The following is a 19,932-nucleotide window of genomic DNA, read 5'->3' as shown; positions in this document are numbered from 1 at the left end:
TGAGGTTTCACTACAGCCTGGGTTTTGTTAATTAACAGCTAATATATACAGTGGGGCAAAAAAGTATTTAGTCAGCCACCAATTGTGCAAGTTCTCCCACTTAAAAAGATGAGAGGCCTGTAATTTTCATCATAGGTACACTTCAACTATGACAGGCAAAATTAGGGGGAAAATCCAGAAAATCACATTGTAGGATTTTTTTATGAATTTATTTGCAAATTATGATGGAAAATAAGTATTTGGTCAATAACAAAAGTTTATCTCAATACTTTGTTATATACCCTTTGTTGGCAATGACAGAGGTCAAACGTTTTCTGTAAGTCTTCACAAGGTTTTCACACACTGTTGCTGGTATTTTGGCCCATTCCTCCATGCAGATCTCCTCTAGAGCAGTGATGTTTTGGGGCTGTTGCTGGGCAACACGGACTTTCAACTCCCTCCAAGGATTTTCTATGGGGTTGAGATCTGGAGACTGGCTAGGCCACTCCAGGACCTTGAAATGCTTCTTACGAAGCCACTCCTTCGTTGCCCGGGCGGTGTGGTTGGGATCATTGTCACGCTGAAAGACCCAGCCACGTTTCATCTTCAATGCCCTTGCTGATGGTAGGCTTTGTTACTTTGGTCCCAGCTCTCTGCAGGTCATTCACTAGGCCCCCCCGTGTGGTTCTGGGATTTTTGCTCACCGTTCTTGTGATCATTTTGACCCCACGGGGTGAGATCTTGCGTGGAGCCCCAGATCGAGGGAGATTATCAGTGGTCTTGTATGTCTTCCATTTCCTAATAATTGCTCCCACAGTTGATTTCTTCAAACCAAGCTGCTTACCTATTGCAGATTCAGTCTTCCCAGCCTGGTGCAGGTCTACAATTTAGTTTCTGGTGTCATTTGACAGCTCTTTGGTCTTGGCCATAGTGGAGTTGACTGTTTGAGGTTGTGGACAGGTGTCTTTTATACTGATAACAAGTTCAAACAGGTGCCATTAATACAGGTAACGAGTGGAGGACAGAGGAGCCTCTTAAAAAAGAAGTTACAGGTCTGTGAGAGCCAGAAATCTTGCTTGTTTGTAGGTGACCAAATACTTATTTTCCACAATAATTTGCAAATAAATTAATTAAAAATCCTACAATGTGATTTTCTGGATTTTTTTTTCTCATTTTGTCTGTCATAGTTGAAGTGTCCCTATGATGGAAATTACAGACCTCTCTCATCTTTTTAAGTGGGAGAACTTGCACAATTGGTGGCTGACTAAATACTTTTTTGCCCCACTGTACTATATATACAAAAGTTTGTGGACACTACTTCAAATGAGTGATTTCAGCCACACCCGTTACTGACAGGTGTATAAACTTGAGCACACAGCCACGCAATCTCCATAGACAAACATTGGCAGTAGAATGGCCTTACTGAGAACTCAGTGACTTTCAACGTGGCACCATATTAGGATGACACCTTTCCAACAAGTCAGTTCGTAAAATTTCTACCCTGCTAGAGCTGCCATTGTCAACTGTAAGTGCTGTTATTGTGAAGTGAAAACATTTCGGCCACACAAGCTCACCGAATGGGACCGCTGAGTGCTGAAGCGCGTAAAAATGTCCTCGGTTGCAACACTCACTACCAAGTTCCAAACTGCCTCTGGAAGCACAATAACTGTTTGTCGGGAGCTTCATGAAATGGGTTTCCATGGCCAAACTAAGATCACCATGCACAATGCCAAGCGTCAGCTGGAGTGGTGTAAAGCTCACCGCCATTGAACTCTGGAGGAGTGGAAAAGCGTTCTCTAGAGTGATGAATAATGCTTCACCATCTGGTAGTCCGCCGGACAATTCTGGGTTTGGCGGATGCCAGGAGAACGCTACCTGCCCCAATGCATCGTGCCAACAGTACAGTTTGGTGGAGGAGGAACAGCAGTTTGTCATGGTTTGGGTTGGGCCCCTTACTTCCAAATCTTAATGCTACAATTCTGTGCTTCCAACTTTTGGGGAAGGACCTTTCCTGTTTCAGCATGACAATGCCCCGTGCACAAACCGAGATCAATACATAAATTATTTGTCGAGATTGGTGTGGAGGAACTTGACTGGCCTGCACAGATCCCTGACCTCCTCCCCATTGAACACCTTTGGGATGAAATGGAATGCCGACTGCGAGCCAGGCCTAATCGCCCAACCTCATTGCTTTTGTGGCTGATTGGAAGCAACTCCCTGCAGCAATGGTCCAACATTTAGTGGAAAGCCTTCCCAGAAGAGTGGAAGCTGTTATAGCAGCAAAGGGGGGACCAACTCCATGCCTATTATTTTGGAATGAGATGTTCGACAAGCAGGTGTCCACATACTTTTGGTCATGTAGTGTACATTTTGTGTCCAATACGCAGAGGCATAATTTAATTAATAATTTATACACTCAGAGCCAATTTGTATATTTGCTTTACACTTATATTTGCCAAACTTCATTAACACCTGACAAGATTCCAACAAAAATAGCCTGCTGCTAGCTAACCCAGCCAAGTCCCAATCAGGTCCACTATACCACATTAAACCCTCCTCTAACCCGGACGATGCTGAGCAAATTGTGCACTGCCGTATGGGACTCGCAGTCACGGCCGGCTGTGTAACCCCAGGCTGTAGTGACACCTCAACACTGCGATGCAGTGCCTTAGACTGCTGCACCACTCAGGAGGCCTCAATTCAGACTAGATATATAAGACTTTTTGAAAAACTTGGTCACATAAAGTGAGGGAGATTTCACTGCCATTCTTTTACGAAACTTTCCATCTGCACTGTTCCTTAGTATTGTAACATTTTCTGTGGCCATTTTTTGAAGAAATCCTTGTCAATAGAGTTGTATGTTTGTTTTACTTTGAAATCAATGTTTTTTGTTCGGCATACATTTTAAAACTGAAAAAATCGAATGTTATGTTCCCTCGTTATCTAAACTAAACTGCATAGAAGTTCACACATTTTCACTTGCAGCACTCCCTTGCAAAATAATGTTTTAGGCCTACTGGTTTTGAATTGAAGCAGACTCAAGGTGTGAATTGTGAAGCCAAGTGTAGCTATCTTAGCAGGATGTGGCTTTATCGCTACCTGGTGCTTTTCTCTGGTGAAAGGACTGTTAGATGACTCACTTGATACATCATGTGAATGCCCCACAAGTTGATATGTTTACGATTTAAGACAACTCATCCTACCTTGTTCATTCTTCTGTATGTATGGGACTTGGTGTGGGCAGAGGACATCCATTGTATAATAGCCTTTCTAAAGGGGGTGTGGGCCAAAATAGGATTTGTGGGCCAAAATAGACTGATTGGACTTGATCTTCTAGGCATGATCAATCAATCAAATGTATTTATAAAGCCCTTCAGCTGATGTCATCAGGGTCAGGGTTAGGGAAAGGGTTCATCAGCTGATGTCACAAAGTGCTGTACAGAACTGACTGACTGACCAACGATTGTCCCTTCGACCTACCATCAAACAAGTCATGCTCGCTCCTGCTTTTCCGAGAGCGGTGGACAAAGTGGTTGACCATCGGCCCTGTGGCTTGACTCTGCTGAACGGCACTCTGGGAGCTGACCAACAAAGATGTGCTCAGATTGATGGGCGGAAGACTTTGCATCCATATGTGAGGCTGTCCTTCGCTGTGCAGATTTCGAATGGATTGATTTTCTGCCCCGTTTCCACCGAAGGCCGTTTTCTGACTTTGGGTCCTTCGTCTCCCGGCTCCTTGGCCGAGGAGGAGTCCGCCAAGCAGTCTCCTCCCTCAGATGTCTGCCGCGGCCCAGCTCTCTGTGGCCGGCGGCGTGGTGCTCTTTCTTCCTCTTGCAAGAGAAGATCTGGTTGTGCATGCAGAACTTGCCCTCCTTCTTCTGGGACTGGCCACTCCCCTGGGAAGGCAGCTGCCTGACTGAGTCAGATCAATTATTTTTGTCTTTAATAATCAACAAATAATCAACATGTCCGATTGCATACAGAATTATTGCATGGCCATTTCCACATTAAATTAATAGTAACTACACACACACACAAGCTTCAATGCCATACAACACTCCTTCCGTGGCCTCCAACTGCTCTTAAACGCTAGTAAAACCAAATGCATGCTTTTCAACCGTTCGCTGCCCGCACCCGCCCGCCCGACCAGCATCACCACCCTGGACGGTTCCGACCTAGAATATGTGGACAACTATAAATACCTAGGTGTCTGGCTAGACTGTGAACTCTCCTTCCAGACTCCTATTAAACATCTCCAATTCAAAGTCAAATCTAGAATCGGCTTTCTATTTCGCAACAAAGCCTCCTTAACTCACGCCGCCAAACGTACCCTCGTAAAACTGACTATCCTACCGATCCTCGACTTCGGCGATGTCATCTACAAAATGGCTTCCAACACTCTACTCAGCAAACTGGATGCAGTTTATCACAGTGCCATCCGTTTTGTTACCAAATCACCTTTTACCACCCACTGCGACCTGTATGCTCTAGTCGGCTGGCCCTCGCTACATATTCGTCGCCAGACCCACTGGCTCCAGATCATCTGTGCCATACAGAATAATAGTTGGGAAGAGATGTTTGATTTACCGCTTCCATGGTACAGGTTGTATGAGTTGATACTGTATATAAAATGACGCAAGATTCAAGACTTCATGCCTTTCAGCAAAAATTATTGTATAGGATTCTTGCCACCAACAAAATGTTGAATATTTGGGGCATTCAACCATCGAATGATAGTAAAAGATTAAAGTATAAAAAAATTAAGTCAAAATAAAACATAGGTTTGAATGACACTGAGGGGCAGTGTTCTTACAGCTAATGGCGGTTTGCCTGTGTAATGAATACTCAGGGAGAAAAAGGTGTAGATTCACGCGCAGAGCACGGCAGGTGTTTATTTCGCCTTCTCAGAAGGCAGGAATCGTGGTCACAGGCAGTCAATGGTCATACACAGATAGGCAAACAGGCAGGTGAATCAAAACTAGGACTGAAGGCTATAACTGGTTCTCACAAAACGAGCTTGGAAAAGGCTTAGTAGAGTCAAAACGATAAAGGCACAAACAGAATGAACTGAACTAAATAAGGAGCTAATGAGACCAGGTGAGTAACTAACACAGGTGAAATCAATGAACAAAATTGAAAGACAGGGCTATGTTCAAGAACACAACGAAACAGAACACAAGGTTGACTAAGACAATAAATACAGAACTTTCCAGCCTGAGGCTGATGCCGTGCAGGTGTTTGTACACATGCATAAACACACACTCTCATTCAAATGCACACATGTGCACATCCACGGACACACACACAGGTAAATAATGCCATACATTAACTCAAACATATTCAGTTGCTCTTGTTGTTATGATTTTTGTTGTCCTTGATGTCTTTGTTGTTTTTTTGCATTTTTGTTTTCTGTTTTCCTTTGTCTTTCTCTTTTTTTCTCTTTGTTGTTGGTGTATTGTTAGGGTGGGGTTGGAATAATCTGTTAAAATTATTATAATTTATAAATTTTCTTGAGGGAGGGACTGTGGGGGGGGGGGGTCTTCGATGGTTGAGGTGCAGCTCTTGGGGAACTGTGGGTGGGGGATCTTGGAGGGCTGGCGGTTGAGTCGGTGGCTGATGGATCGCTGGTTCAGGTCCCCGTTTTTGACTTTGTGGGAGATCTGTCGACGTGCCCTTGAGCAGGGCGTTGACCCTGGTTGCTTCTGTGTGTCGCTCTGGATGGGAGTCTGTTAGATGACTAATGTGATGTAGTTGTTGAGCGGCTTCACTGCAAGTATATTCTATATTTTGGACACACCTACTCACTTAAGGGTTTTTCTTTATTTTTACTTTTTTTCTACAGTGTAGATAATAGTAAAGACATCAAAACAATGAAATAACACATATGTAAACATGTAGTAACCAAAAGCTGTCATCAAGGCGAAGAGTGGCTACTTTGAAGAATCTAAAGTCTAAAATATATTTTAATTTGTTTAACACTTTTTTTGGTTACTACATGATTCCATATGTGTTATTTCATTGTTTTGATGGAGACAAAGCTTATTGTATTACTTCACTTTCATAGATATTTTAAAATACAGCATCTTTGCAGATCCTTGATATCCTTCGTCTGCTCTTATGGACTGCCCTCTTCAATTCAAAATACAGGTTTTCAATGGGGAGTCCGGAGACTGAGATGGCCATTGCAAAATGTTGATTTTGCGGCAAATTAACAATTTCTTTGTGGATTTTGATTATTGCTTAGTTATTGTCTTACTTGATGATCCACTTGCGGCAATCCTGTTTGTGGCTAAAATGTCCTGGTACTCTAAAGTTCATGATGCAGTTGACCTTAACAAGGGCCCCAGGAGTAAAATGTTATTTACAAGTCACATAATAAGTGTATGGACTCACTCTGTTTGCAACAATAATGTTTAACATGATTTTTAAATGAATACCTCATCTCTGTGCCCCACACATACAATTATCTGTAAGGTCCCTCAGAGCAGTGAATTTCAAACACAGATTCAACCACAAAGACCAGGGAGGTTTTACAATAACTCGCAAATATTATTGGTAGATTTTAAAATAATAAATGCAGACATGGAATATCACTTTGAGTATGGTGAAGTTATTAATTAGGCTTTGGATGTATCAATACACCCAGTCACTACAAAGATACAGGCGTTCTTCCTAACTCAATTGCCGGAGAGGAAGGAAACTGCATGAGACAAATGGTGACTTTAAAACAGTTAGAGTTTAATTGCTGTGATAAGAGAAAATATATTCCAAAACATGCATCCTGCTACAATAAGGCACTAAAGTAAAACTGCAAAAAATATGGCCCAAAAAATATACTCTGTGTCCTGAATGCAAGGTTTTATGTTTGGGGCAAATCGAACACAACACATCACTGAGTACCACTCTTCATATTTTCAAACATGGTGGTGGCTGTATCATATTATACGTATGTGTCACGCCCTGACCTTAGAGAGCCTTTAATTCTCTAATTGGGTTAGGTCGGGGTGTGACTAGGGTGGGTATTCTAGTTCTGTAATTTCTATGTTGGCCTGGTATGGTTCCCAATCGAAGGCAGCTGTCTATCGTTGTCTCTGATTGGGGATCATATTTAGGCAGCCTTGTCCAAACAGCCTATGTCTTTAGAACGAAGCGCATACCCAGGCATGTCATTGACGCTGTAGCTTAAGCATTGTACTTGGCTCTACTCTTCACATACTGAGATGACAATGATGAACTACATGTGCAAATGAAGTTAATTGGATATGTGTGTTTTGGTTCCTCAATATAAGCTCTTCACTTTTCCTGACTGCCAGTAAGGGCAAGTACAATGCCACTCATTTCAGCTTCTTTGCCCTCTTTGTCTAACACACATAAGCTTTGGCTTGTCTGCCATTTGTCCAACACACCCAAACGTCAAATGGAGGTTCACATGGCATACTTTTCAAAACAAAGTCATGGTGCGATCAAGATGTGAGACAACATGAATGTTCATCTTCCCTCTTAAGATAGAAGTGCTTCTCAAACCAACTCACGTAACATGAGTGCCTGTCGCACACATTGTGAGATGACAGTTGTAACACATTTCTGAGCATGTTAACACCTCATGTTAAAGTCTCAGTGCAGAGCAACCACAATAATTATTTTAATATTTAACTCTTCAACTGCTGAGCTTGTGTGCTCCACTACTCCATCAAACACCACACATCGTGTCTTTTATCACAGTACTGAGGGGGGAAAAAACTCTAGACCACCAACATAATCCAGTATCATCCCAAATGTTAACACTAAAAGCTTGAGCACAGTGCCGGGTACTACCACAGATGGCATTGTTATCTAGCGTATCATTTGGTTATTGTATTATAATTCTAGTTATGATTCTCTGTTGTATCTGTGGTAACACACAAGACATCTCTGCTGAGCCAAACTTGGATCAGTTCGAGAAGTTTTCCATAACACTTCATTTTATAACCCTATTTCAGATGCTATTTACCTAGTATTTGCCAAAACAAATAAGCATTTTTGATTTTACAACCCAAAAAGTCTATTGTCCCTCTTGGATTTTAAGACACTGTCCTGTTTTCTTGCGGGGTCTAATGTCAGAGGGAGCGGCTTGTGTAAAAGTAGCCAAAATTGCCATAAACAACTAGGGTGGGCCTCTCTGTATATTACTGGGTTGATATCTGAATTGACTTGGTTGTTTGAGGTCTAGAATTAACTGTTTATAAGTGTAGCAGTTTCTGTCAGGTTTTAAGTCACACAAAGCAACATTTCAGTTTTCAAATCTTGTTGTTTTTCACCCTCGCGTATCCCAAGATGGCGTAGCAGTCGAACGTCTTGTCGTGTCGTGTCCCTTGTATATATCGTTTTTTTTCTATATTTTTAACATATTTTTCTTCGCATATCTTTTAAAACATTTTGTTAAACCTCAACTTCTAAATACTCTCCTGCAACCCGCCTCACCCAATGTAGCTATTTTCTTCTAAAGTACTTATATCTACTTTGGATCCGGAACCCCTCAACTGAAGCTAGCCAGCTAACTACCAGCTAGCTACCAGCTATCAGTCAGCAAACCATTGCTAGCGGTCTTCAGCTAACCTTTAGCTCGGAAAGCTCTCGCCAGTTCGAACAACGCGACTCTAACCAGAGCATAACGGACCTATTATTTTTTCCCGGATTCCCACCGGATTCCCACCGCAAACGGAACATTTTCAGCTGGATTCTTCACAACTAGCTATCTAGCTAACCGCAATCCCCGGATGATTACTCCTGGCTAGCGTTTCCACCCACTTAGCTTGAAGCTAGCCCGGCCAGAGCTCCTGTGCTACCACCGAAGCATACTCCTGGGCTACAATATCCGGACCCACGACCGGTCTATCGATGTCACCGCATGAAGAGGAATAAACAGACTCACCCCATCGCAACGTCCCCCAAAGGCTAACTTTCTAGCCCTTGCTATCTCCTTGCTTGCAAATTCGGCCTGCTAACTGCTAGCTTGTTTAGCCCCGGTCCGCTAACTGCTACCTTGTTTAGCCCTGGCCTACTAACTGTTAGCTTGTTAGCACAGGCCTGCTAACCGTCTGAATCGCCGCGTCCCAAACACTCACTGGACCCATATTTACTTTCTATCTCTTTCGATTTTTTATTTGTTTATACCTTCCGGTAATCTGCCTCACCCAATGTGATACGGAATCGCTATTATTTTTTATTTTTAGAACACACTCAAGAACCTCCAGAAGCTAACCAGCTAACTAGCTACAAGCTATTTAGTCATTGTTAGCCACTGCTAACTGTTTTTTAACCTGGATAACACTCGCCAGTCCAGCTTCCCTGCCCCATCCACCGCTGCCCCCCTGGACACTGATCACTTGGCTACATAGCTGATGCATGCTAGACTGTCCATTAATCACGGTACTCCATTCTGCTTGTTTATGTTTTATCTGTCGGCCCCAGCCGCACTCAGGCTCTGTGTGTAGTTAAACCGACCCCCCCCTGCCTAGCCTACGCCATTTTACCTGCTGTTGTTGTGCTAGCTGATTAGCCTCACCTACTGTTTTAGCTACTGTTTTAGCTAGCTCTCCCAATTCAACACCTGTGATTACTGTATGTCTCTCTCAAATGTCAATATGCCTTGTATACTGTTGTTCAGGTTAGTTATCATTGTTTTAGTTTACAATGGAGCCCCTAGTTCCACTCTTCATACCCATGATACCTCCTTTGTCCCACCTCCCACACATGCGGTGACCTCACCCATTACAACCAGCATGTCCAGAGATACAACCTCTCTCATCATCACCCAGTGCCTGGGCTTACCTCCGCTGTACCCGCACCCCATCATACCCCTGTCTGCACATTATGCCCTGAATATATTCTACCATGCCCAGAAATCTGCTCCTTTCATTCTCTGTCCCCAACGCTCTAGGCGACCAGTTTTGATAGCCTTAGCCGCACCCTCATACTACTCCTCCTCTGTTTTGCGGGTGATGTGGAGGTAAACCCAGGCCCTGCATGTCCCCAGGCACTCATTTGTTGACTGTAATGTAATGGAAAAAGCCTTGGTTTCATGCATGTCAACATCAGAAGCCTCCTCCCTAAGATTGTTTTACTCACTGCGTTAGCACACTCAGCCAACCCTGATGTCCTTGCCGTGTCTGAATCCTGGCTTAGGAAGGCCACCAAAAATTCTGAGATTTCCATACCAAACTACAACATTTTCTGTCAAGATAGAACTGCCAAAGGGGGAGGAGTTGCAAAGTTCTGTCATACTATCCAGGTCTATGCCCAAACAGTTCGAGCTTCTAATTTTAAAAATGAATCTCCCCAGAAACAAGTCTCTCACTGTTGCCGCCTGTTATAGACCCCCCTCAGCTCCCAGCTGTGCCCTGGACACCATATGTGAATTGATTGCCCCTCATCTATCTTCAGAGTTCGTTCTGTTAGGTGACCTAAACTGTGATATGTTTAACACCCCGGCAGTCCTACAATCCAAGCTAGATGCCCTCAATCTCACACAAATCATCAAGGAACGCACCAGGTACAGCCTCTGCTGTTTTCAATCAGGATCTCAGCGATCATTGCCAACTCTTCATCACTGTCAAATGCTCCCTAAAACACTTCTGCGAGCAGGCATTTCTAATCTAATTGACCGGGTATCCTGGAAGGATATTGACCTCATCTCGCCAGTCAAGGATGCCTGGTCGTTCTTTAAAAGTAATTTCCTCACCATCATAAATAAGCATGCCCCTTTCAAAAAATGTAGAACTAAGAACAGATATAGCCCTTAGTTCACTCCAGACCTGACTGCGCTTGACCAGCACGAAAACATCCAGTGGTGGACTGCAATAGCATCGAATATCATCCCCGCGATATGCAACTGTTCAGAAATTCTCATACTGTAGCTCTCTGCAAAAAGTTTTGGGACACTGTAAAGTCCATGAAGAACAAGAGCACCTCCTCCCAGCTGCCCACTGAACTGAAGCTAGGTAACAAGGTCACCACCGATAAATCCATGCTAATCGAGAATTTCAATAAGCATTTATCTACAGCTGGCCATGCTTTCCTCCTGGCTGCCCCGAGCCCGGCCAACAGCTAACCCCCCCCCCCCCCCCCGCAGCTACTTGCCCGAGCCTCCCCAGCTTCTCCTTCACCCAAATCCAGACAGCAGATGTTATGAAAGAGCTGCAAAACCTGGACCCATACAAATCAGCTGGGCTAGACAATCTGGACCCTCTCTTTCTAAAACTATCCACCGCTGTTGTTGCAACCCCTATTACTAGTCTGTTCAATCTCTCTTTCATATCATCCGAGATCCCTAAAAATTGGAAAGCTGCTGCGGTCATCCCCCTCTTCAAAGGGGGACACACTCTAGACCCAAACTGTTACAGACCCATATCCATCCTGCCCTGCCTTTCTAAAGTCTTCGAAAGCCAAGTTACTAAACAGATCACTGACCATTTCGAATCCCACCATTCCTTCTCCGCTGTGCAATCCAGTTTCTGAGCTGGTCACGGGTGCACCTCAGCCACGCCCAAGGTCCTAAATGATATCATAACCGCCATCGATTAAACGACAGTACTGTGCAGCCGTCTTCATCGACCTGGCCAAGGCTTTCAACTCTGTCAATCACCATATTCTTATCAGCAGACTTCAGTGCCATACAACACTCCTTCCATGGCCTCCAACTGCTCTTAACTTCTTCGAGATAGGGGGCGCTCTTTTAATTTTTGGATAAAAAAACGTTCCCGTTTTAAACAAGATATTTTGTCACGAAAAGATGCTCGACTATGCATGTAATTGACAGCTTTGGAATGAAAAAACTCTGACGTTTCCAAAACTGCAAAGATATTATCTGTGAGTGCCCCAGAACTAATGCTACAGGCGAAACCAAGATGAAATTTCATACAGGAAATGCCCCAGATTCTGAAGGCGCTGTGTTCCAATGTCTCCTTATATGGCTGTGAAAGCGCCAGGAATGAGCCTGTGCTTTCTGTCGTTTCCCCAAGGTGTCTGCAGCATTGTGACGTATTTGTAGGCATATCATTGGAAGATTGACCATAAGAGACTACATTTACCAGGTGTCCGCCCGGTGTCCTGCGTCGAAATTATTGCGTAATCTCCAGGTCCATGCGCGTTCCATTTCTTCAGAGGAGAAACCAAACTGCCACGAATGATTTATCATCGATAGATATGTGAAAAACACCTTGAGGATTGATTCTAAACAACGTTTGCCATGTTTCTGTCGATATTATGGAGTTAATTTGGAAAAAAGTTTGCGTTGTAATGACTTAATTTTCGTTTTTTTTCTTACCCAAATGTGATGAACAAATCTTTTTGGAAAAACTGAACATTTGCAAGGTAAATGATTTTATTTGAATGCTTTTCTTGTTTTTGTGAAAATGTTGCATGCTGAATGCCAGGCTTAATGCTATGCTAGGCTATCAATACTCTTACACAAATGCTTGTTTAGCTATGGTTCAAAAGCATATTTTGAAAATCTGAGATGACAGTGTTGTTAACAAAAGGCTAAGCTTGAGAGCTAATATATTTATTTAATTTCATTTGCGATTTTCATGAATAGTTAACGTTGCGTTATGCTAATGAGCTTGCAGAATAATTACACTCCTGGATACAGGTTTTTTCATACAAATGATGAACAAAACTGGCGCTAGAAAAACTGAACATTTGCTATCTAACTGAGAGTCTCCTCATTGAAAACATCTGAAGTTCTTCAAAGGTAAATGATTTTATTTGAATGCTTTTCTTGTTTTTGTGAAAATGTTGCATGCTGAATGCTAGGCTTAATGCTATGCTAGGCTATCAATACTCTTACACAAATGCTTGTTTAGCTATGGTTCAAAAGCATATTTTGAAAATCTGAGATGACAGTGTTGATTTTCATGAATAGTTAACGTTGCGTTATGGTAATGAGCTTGAGGCTATAAATAGGATCCCGGATACGGGATTGCTCGTCGCAACAGGTTAAACGCTAGTAAAACCAAATGCATGCTTTCCAACGGTTCGCTGCCTGTACCCGGCCGCCCGACAAGCATCACTACCTTGGACGGTTCTGACCTAGAATATGTGGACAACTACAAATACCTAGGTGTCTGAGTAGACTGTAAACTCTCCTTCTAGACTCATATTAACATCTGGGATATTCGGGAAGGTAGCGTCCCACCCCGCCAACATCCAGTGAAAGTGTAGGGCGCCAAATTCAAAACAACAATCTCATAATTAAAATTCCTCAAGCATACACGTATTTTACTCCATTTGAAAGATAACATTCTTGTTAATCCAGCCACAGTGTCTGATTTCAAAAAGTCTTCACAGTGAAAGCACCACAAACGATTATGTTAGGTCACCACCAATTCACAGAAAAACACAGCCATTTTTCCAGCCAAAGAGAGGATTCACAAAAATCCAAAATAGAGATAAAATTCATCACTAACCTTTGATGATCTTCATCAGATGACACTCATAGGACTTCATGTTACACAATACATGTATGTTTTGTTCAATAAAGTTCATATTTATATCCAAAAATCTCATTTTACATTGGCGTGTTATGTTCAGTAGTTCCAAAACATGCGGTGATTTTGCAGAGACCCACATCAATTCACAGAAATACTCATAATAAACATTGATAAAAGATACAACTATTGTACATGGAACTTTAGATAAACTTCTCTTTAATGCAACCTCTGTGTCAGATTTCAAAGAAACTTTACGGAAAACGTACACCGTGCAATAATCTAAGTACGGTGCTCAGAGACCAAAACAGCCAAGGAACAATGGGTTATTTTTTTACCTTGTCAGCTCGGGGATTCGAACTTGCAACCTTTCGGTTACTAGTCCAACGCTTTAACCACCTGATTGGTATTAAAGGGTACATAAAGAACCTTAAAGTAAAGTTACATATTTTATAACACAGCTCTCTACAAAGAGATCAATTAATATTACAAATCCTGTCTGAAAGATGACTAAACATCCAGCCTCCATGCACAGATGGAAATAGGATTATTGGGATAGCAACAGACTAATTACTGGAGTAGGCTGCCCTTGTTCTGCAAAAGGCTGTTTCTCAACCACATGACTGTGAGTTTTCTCAGCCATGGGCATAGCTAATGCTCCATTCCCAGCAGACCTGTGAATAGGATTTAAACCCAGCAGTCAGTCAGGTCCTCCTCCATACAGTACCTATGGGATCTGGTCAAAAATAGTGCACGAAATAGGGAATAGGGTGCCTTTTGGGACGCAGGCCAAGACTCCATTCCCTCAGACAGACACCATGTTGTTTAAGCTCTGAGGGCTCTACATGGCGATTAGTCTGACAAACTAATCTTCAACTGAACCAGAATGCTTGGATTTGTTTTCTCCCAACAACAGCTTAAGGTTCTGTCCCTATATCCCTATACACTACTTTTGAACTATTGCCCAGGCAGCTCTAGTCAAAAGTAGTTCACTGTATAGGTTTATAGGGTGCCATTTAGGATGGAGAACAAGTTTTTTTTTCAGAGGTATAATAAGGTCTTGTTGGCATCTTTAGTATTACATCATCAATTGTTTGTACGAAAGATTTGCTTTAAACTTTAGTTCTGGAAGTTCCATTGTAACGAAAATGCACTGAGACTTCAAATGCACTGAGACTTTTTCACTTAAAATATATGCCAAACAAAACCCATTGATTTTAAAGTTTCACAATAACTACTTTTTAAATTTACACTGAACATTTGACAAAAACACATTTACTAGAAAAATTGTGCCGATACAAACTTTGGTAACAGAATTTTAGCATAAGCTCCCTCAGATTTTAATGTAAGTTTTCCAAAACTTTACATATCTGCTCGAATTAAGATTCAAAGATGTCTGCAGAAGAATGGGGTATTAGCTATGACATGACTGTCATGCCCTGGTCTGTTTCACCCGTCCTTGTGCTTGTCCCAAACCCCCTCCAGGTGTCGCTTATTATCCCCAGTGTATTTATCCCTGTGTTTCCTGTCTCTCTGTGCCAGTTCATCTTGTTTTGCCAAGTCAGCCAGCATTTTTCCTAGCTCCTTTTTTCCCCAGTCTCTGTGGTTTCCTAGGCCTCCTGGTTTTGACCCTTGCCTGTCCTGACGCCGAACCTCCCTGCCTGACCACTCTGCCTGTTCTGACCTCGAGCCTGCCTATCCCCTTGTACTGTTTGGACTCTGACCCAGTTTATGAACTCTTGCCTGTCCCCGATCTGCCTTTTGCCTACCCCTTTTGTTATAATAAATATCGGAGCTCAACCATCTGCCTCCTGTGTCTGCATTTGGGTCTCACCTTGTGCCCTTATAATGACACCTTGAGTTTACACCCAGTAACAGAATTGCATTATGTTACTGGGTGGATATGGATATGAATGTCAAATCAAATTGTATTTGTCACATGCACCGAATACAACAGGTGTAGTAGACCTTACAGTGAAATGCTTACTTACAAGCCCTTAATAACCAACAATGCAGTTTTAAGAAAATACCAACAACAAAAGTAAGATATAGGGATAACAAATGATTAAAGAGCAGCAGTAAATAACAATAGTGGGGCTTCATACAGGGGGTACCGGTACAGAGTCAATGTGTGGGGGCACCAGTTAGTCGAGGTAATTGAGGTAATATGTACATGTAGGTAGAGTTATTAAAGTGACTATGCATAGATAATAACAGAGTAGCTGAGTTATTAAAGTGACTATTCATAGATAATAACAGAGTAGCTGTTTGGCCCTGTCCGGGGGTGTCCTCGGATGGGGCCACAGTGTCTCCTGACCCCTCCTGTCTCAGACTCCAGTATTTATGCTGCAGTAGTTTATGTGTCGGGGGGGCTAGGGTCAGTTTGTTATATCTGGAGTACTTCTCCTGTCCTATTCGGTGTCCCTTGTGAATCTAAGTGTGCGTTCTCTAATTCTCTCCTTCTCTCTTTCTTTCTCTCTCTCGGAGGACCTGAGCCCTAGGACCATGCCCCAGGACTACCTGACATGATGACTCCTTGCTGTCCCCAGTCCACCTGGCCATGCTGCTGCTCCAGTTTCAACTGACCTGAGCCCTAGGACCATGCCCCAGGACTACCTGACATGATGACTCCTTGCTGTCCCCAGTCCACCTGGCCATGCTGCTGCTCCAGTTTCAACTGTTCTGCCTTACTATTATTCGACCATGCTGGTCATTTCTGAACATTTGAACATCTTGGCCATGTTCTGTTATAATCTCCACCCGGCACAGCCAGAAGAGGACTGGCCACCCCACATAGCCTGGTTCCTCTCTAGGTTTCTTCCTGGAAAAAGGAGTTTTTCCTAGCCACTGTGCTTCTACACCTGCATTGCTTGCTGTTTGGGGTTTTAGGCTGGGTTTCTGTACAGCACTTTGAGATATCAGCTAATGTACGAAGGGCTATATAAATAAATTTGATTTGATTACTGTGTATGAGTGTTTTGAGCTTATGCCGTGACCATTTGTGGTAGATGGTGGCAGATTGTGGTAAATTACGCCATTCTGGCAACAATGGCTGACACTTAATAAATAACGTTCTATAGAATTCTGTGACACCCCGCAAGCTGGGCTGCAGTATGACACATCTTTTAAAGGAAGAACCAGTGATTGTATACACAGAGTGTACAAAATATTTCCTCTTTCTTTCTGAACACTTGCTCTTTCCATGACAGACTGACCAGGTGAAAGCTATGATCCCTTATTGATGTTACCTTCAATTGGTGTAGATGAAGGGGAGGAGACAGGTTAAAGAAGATTTTTAAGCCTTAAGACAATTGAGACATGGATTGTGTCTCAACGCTGCTGGGTATTTCACAGTCAACAGTTTCCGTGTGTATCAAGAATGGTCAACCACTCAAAGGTCATCCATCCAACTTAACACCACTGTGGAATGCTTTCGACACCTTGTAGAGTCCATGCCCTGACGTGTTGAGGTCGTTCTGAGGGCAAAAGGGGGGCGTGCAACTCAGTTTTAGGAAGGTGTTCCTAATGTTTGTGAACTCAGTGTACAGTCTTGAGTGTGTATATAATCAGTGCAAGATAAGGTCAATGCAGATTGTCTCTGTCACCATTTAATTAACTATTTAGCAGTCGTATGGCTATTCAGCGGTCTTGTGGCTTGGGGCTAAAAGCTGTCTCGGAGCCCGTCGGTCTGAGAGCTGATGCTCCGGTACCGTTTTCCCGGACTTTAGCAGAGTGAACAGTCTGTGGCATGGGTGGCTGAAGTCTTTGGCAATTTTTAGGTCCTTCCTCTGACATCACTTGATATAGAGATCCTGGATGGCAGGGAGCTCGGCCCCTGTGATGTACTGGGCCATCCGCACCAACCTTTGTAGCGCTTTGCAGTCCAGGGCGGTGTCACGTCTGCTCCTCCTCTCTGGTGCTCGTTGTCGCCAGTTTACTCATTATTACGCACACCTGTCACCATTGTTACACACACCTGCACCTATTTATTACATTTACTCCTTGTACTTGCTTCCCGATTATTAGCATACGCGTTACAGGCGGTGCAGTTGCCGTACCAAGCAGTGACGCAGCCAGTCAAGATCCTCTCAATGGTGCAGCTGTAGAACATTTTGAAGATTCGAGGGCTCATGCCAAATCTTTTCAGCCTCCTGAGGGGGAAGAGGCACTGTTGTGCCCTCTTCACAACTGTGCAGGTGTGTGCGGACCATGTAAAGTCCTTAGTGATGTGGATGCCAAGGAACTTGAAGCTCTCGACCCACTCCACTACAGCACTGTTGATGTGGATGGGGGCGTGCTCTTCCCTCTTTCTCCTGTAGTCCAGGCCTAAATGCATAAAAATCTTGACAGCTTTATGAAATTAAATATTAAAGCCACACAATACAGGCTTTCATTGCACACCAAAAAACACAACCACAGTATATTGACAAATTATACCTAGCCTAACTATAAAACGTGGATGAGCATCCACACTGGAGTACAGTTTGTTCAGTAGGCCTACATCTGTCCATCAACAGATGGCGTAAATCAGATCAACTCAGCCAGGGAAACATAGTAGACTATTATTGGTTTTCACACCTTTCATTATGTGACAATGGATAGGCTAACGGGTAGCCTACCGAATGTAGCCTATTGGAATATAATTAAATAACAATAAAACTTGAAGCAACAGAAGCGGCACAATCAATCGGAAATGGACAGCTCATGGTGTTGAAAGTAGGCAAATTCAAGTAGGCATAATTCATTTAAATGGTCTTAACTTTAATTAGACTTTATGAACAAAAAGAGGGCTTTGTGTTGGAGCCTATTTCTTCCTATTTAAGAAAGATGAGGTAGGCCTACCTGTTTGACAGAAGGAATTAGGCTAAAGGCTGCTAAATCCAACGATTTGTAAGTCAATTCCTCCACCTACCATGCGCTCTTTAAATAGCCTACCTCTGTGTCAGTGAAGGGCTGTTAAGTTAAAACCAAGAATCTAATTGAGGCGGTATGAGAGGGTATGCCACCAGTCTCAATGGCAACAGCGAAGAGGCGACACCGGGATGCTGGCCTTCTAGGCAGAGTTGCAAAGAAAAAGCTATATCTCAGACTGGCCAATAAATAGAAAAGATTAAGATGGGAAAAAGAACACAGACACTGGACAGAGGAAGTCTGCCCATCCCAGAGTCGTCTCTTCACTGTTGGCGTTGAGACTGGTGTTTTGCGGGTACTATGAAGCTGCCAGTTGAATACTTGTGAGGCGTCTGTTTCTCAAACTAGACACTCTAATGTACTTGTCCTCTTGCTCAGTTGTGCACCGGGCCCTCCCACTCTTTCTATTCTGGTTAGAGACAGTTTGCGGTGCTCTGTGAAGGGAGTAGTACACAGCGCTGTACGAGATCTTAGGTTTCTTTCTTCAATTTCTTGCATGGAATAGCCTTCATTTCTCAGAACAGGAATAGACTGACAAGTTTCAGATGAATGTGCTTGGCCAAGTGTTTCTGGCCATTTTGAGCCTGTATTCGAACCCACAAATGCTGATGCTCCAGATACTCAACTAGTCTTATGAAGGCCAGTTTTATTGCTTCTTTAATCAGGACAACAGTTTTCAGCTGTGCTAATGTAATTGCAAAAGGGTTTTCTAATGATCAATTAGCCTTTTTAAAATTATAAACTTGGATTAGCTAACACAACGTGTCATTCGAACACAGGAGTGATGGTTGCTGATAATGGGCCTCTGTACGCCTATTAAGAAATTCCATAAAAAATCTGCCATTTTCATCTACAATAGTCATTTACAACATTAACAATGTCTACACTGTATTTCTGATCAATTTATGTTATTTTAATGGACATTTCTTTCAAAAACAAGGACATTTCTAAGTCACCCCAAACCTTTGAACGGTAGTGTAAATCCTACCAACGGCACATTAAAAACTGTAATATCTTATGTTTCACCGAGGCGTGGCTGAACAACGACATGAAAAACATACAGCTGGAGGGTTTTTTCGGCAGGATAGAACAGTAGCCTCTGGTAAGACCAGAGGTGGCGGTCTATGCATATTTGTAACCAACAGCTGGTGCACAAAATCGAAGAAAGTCTCACGGTTTGCTAGCCGGAGGTAGAGTATATCATGATAAGCTGTAGACCACACTATTTAACAAGAAATGTTTAGTCTATATTCTTCGTATTTGTCTATTTACTACCACAAACCGATGCTGGCACTAAGACCGCACTCAATGAGCTGTATACGGCCATAAGCAAACAGGAAGACACTCATCCAGAGGCGCTCCTATTGGCAGGGGACTTTAAATCCGTTTTACCTCATTTCTACCAGCATGTAAAATGTGCAACCAGAGGGAAAACAACTCTACCTTTACTCCACACGCAGAGACGCGTACAAAGCTCTCCCTCGCCCTCCATTTGGCAAATCTGACCATAATTCTACCCTCCTGATTAGTGCTTACAGACAAAAACTAAAGCAGGAAGCACCAGTGACACGGTCAA

Source organism: Oncorhynchus nerka, linkage group LG19, assembly GCF_034236695.1.
Source record: "Oncorhynchus nerka isolate Pitt River linkage group LG19, Oner_Uvic_2.0, whole genome shotgun sequence".
Taxonomy (NCBI): Eukaryota; Metazoa; Chordata; class Actinopteri; order Salmoniformes; family Salmonidae; genus Oncorhynchus; species Oncorhynchus nerka.
Note: the sequence above shows the minus strand (reverse complement) of the source record.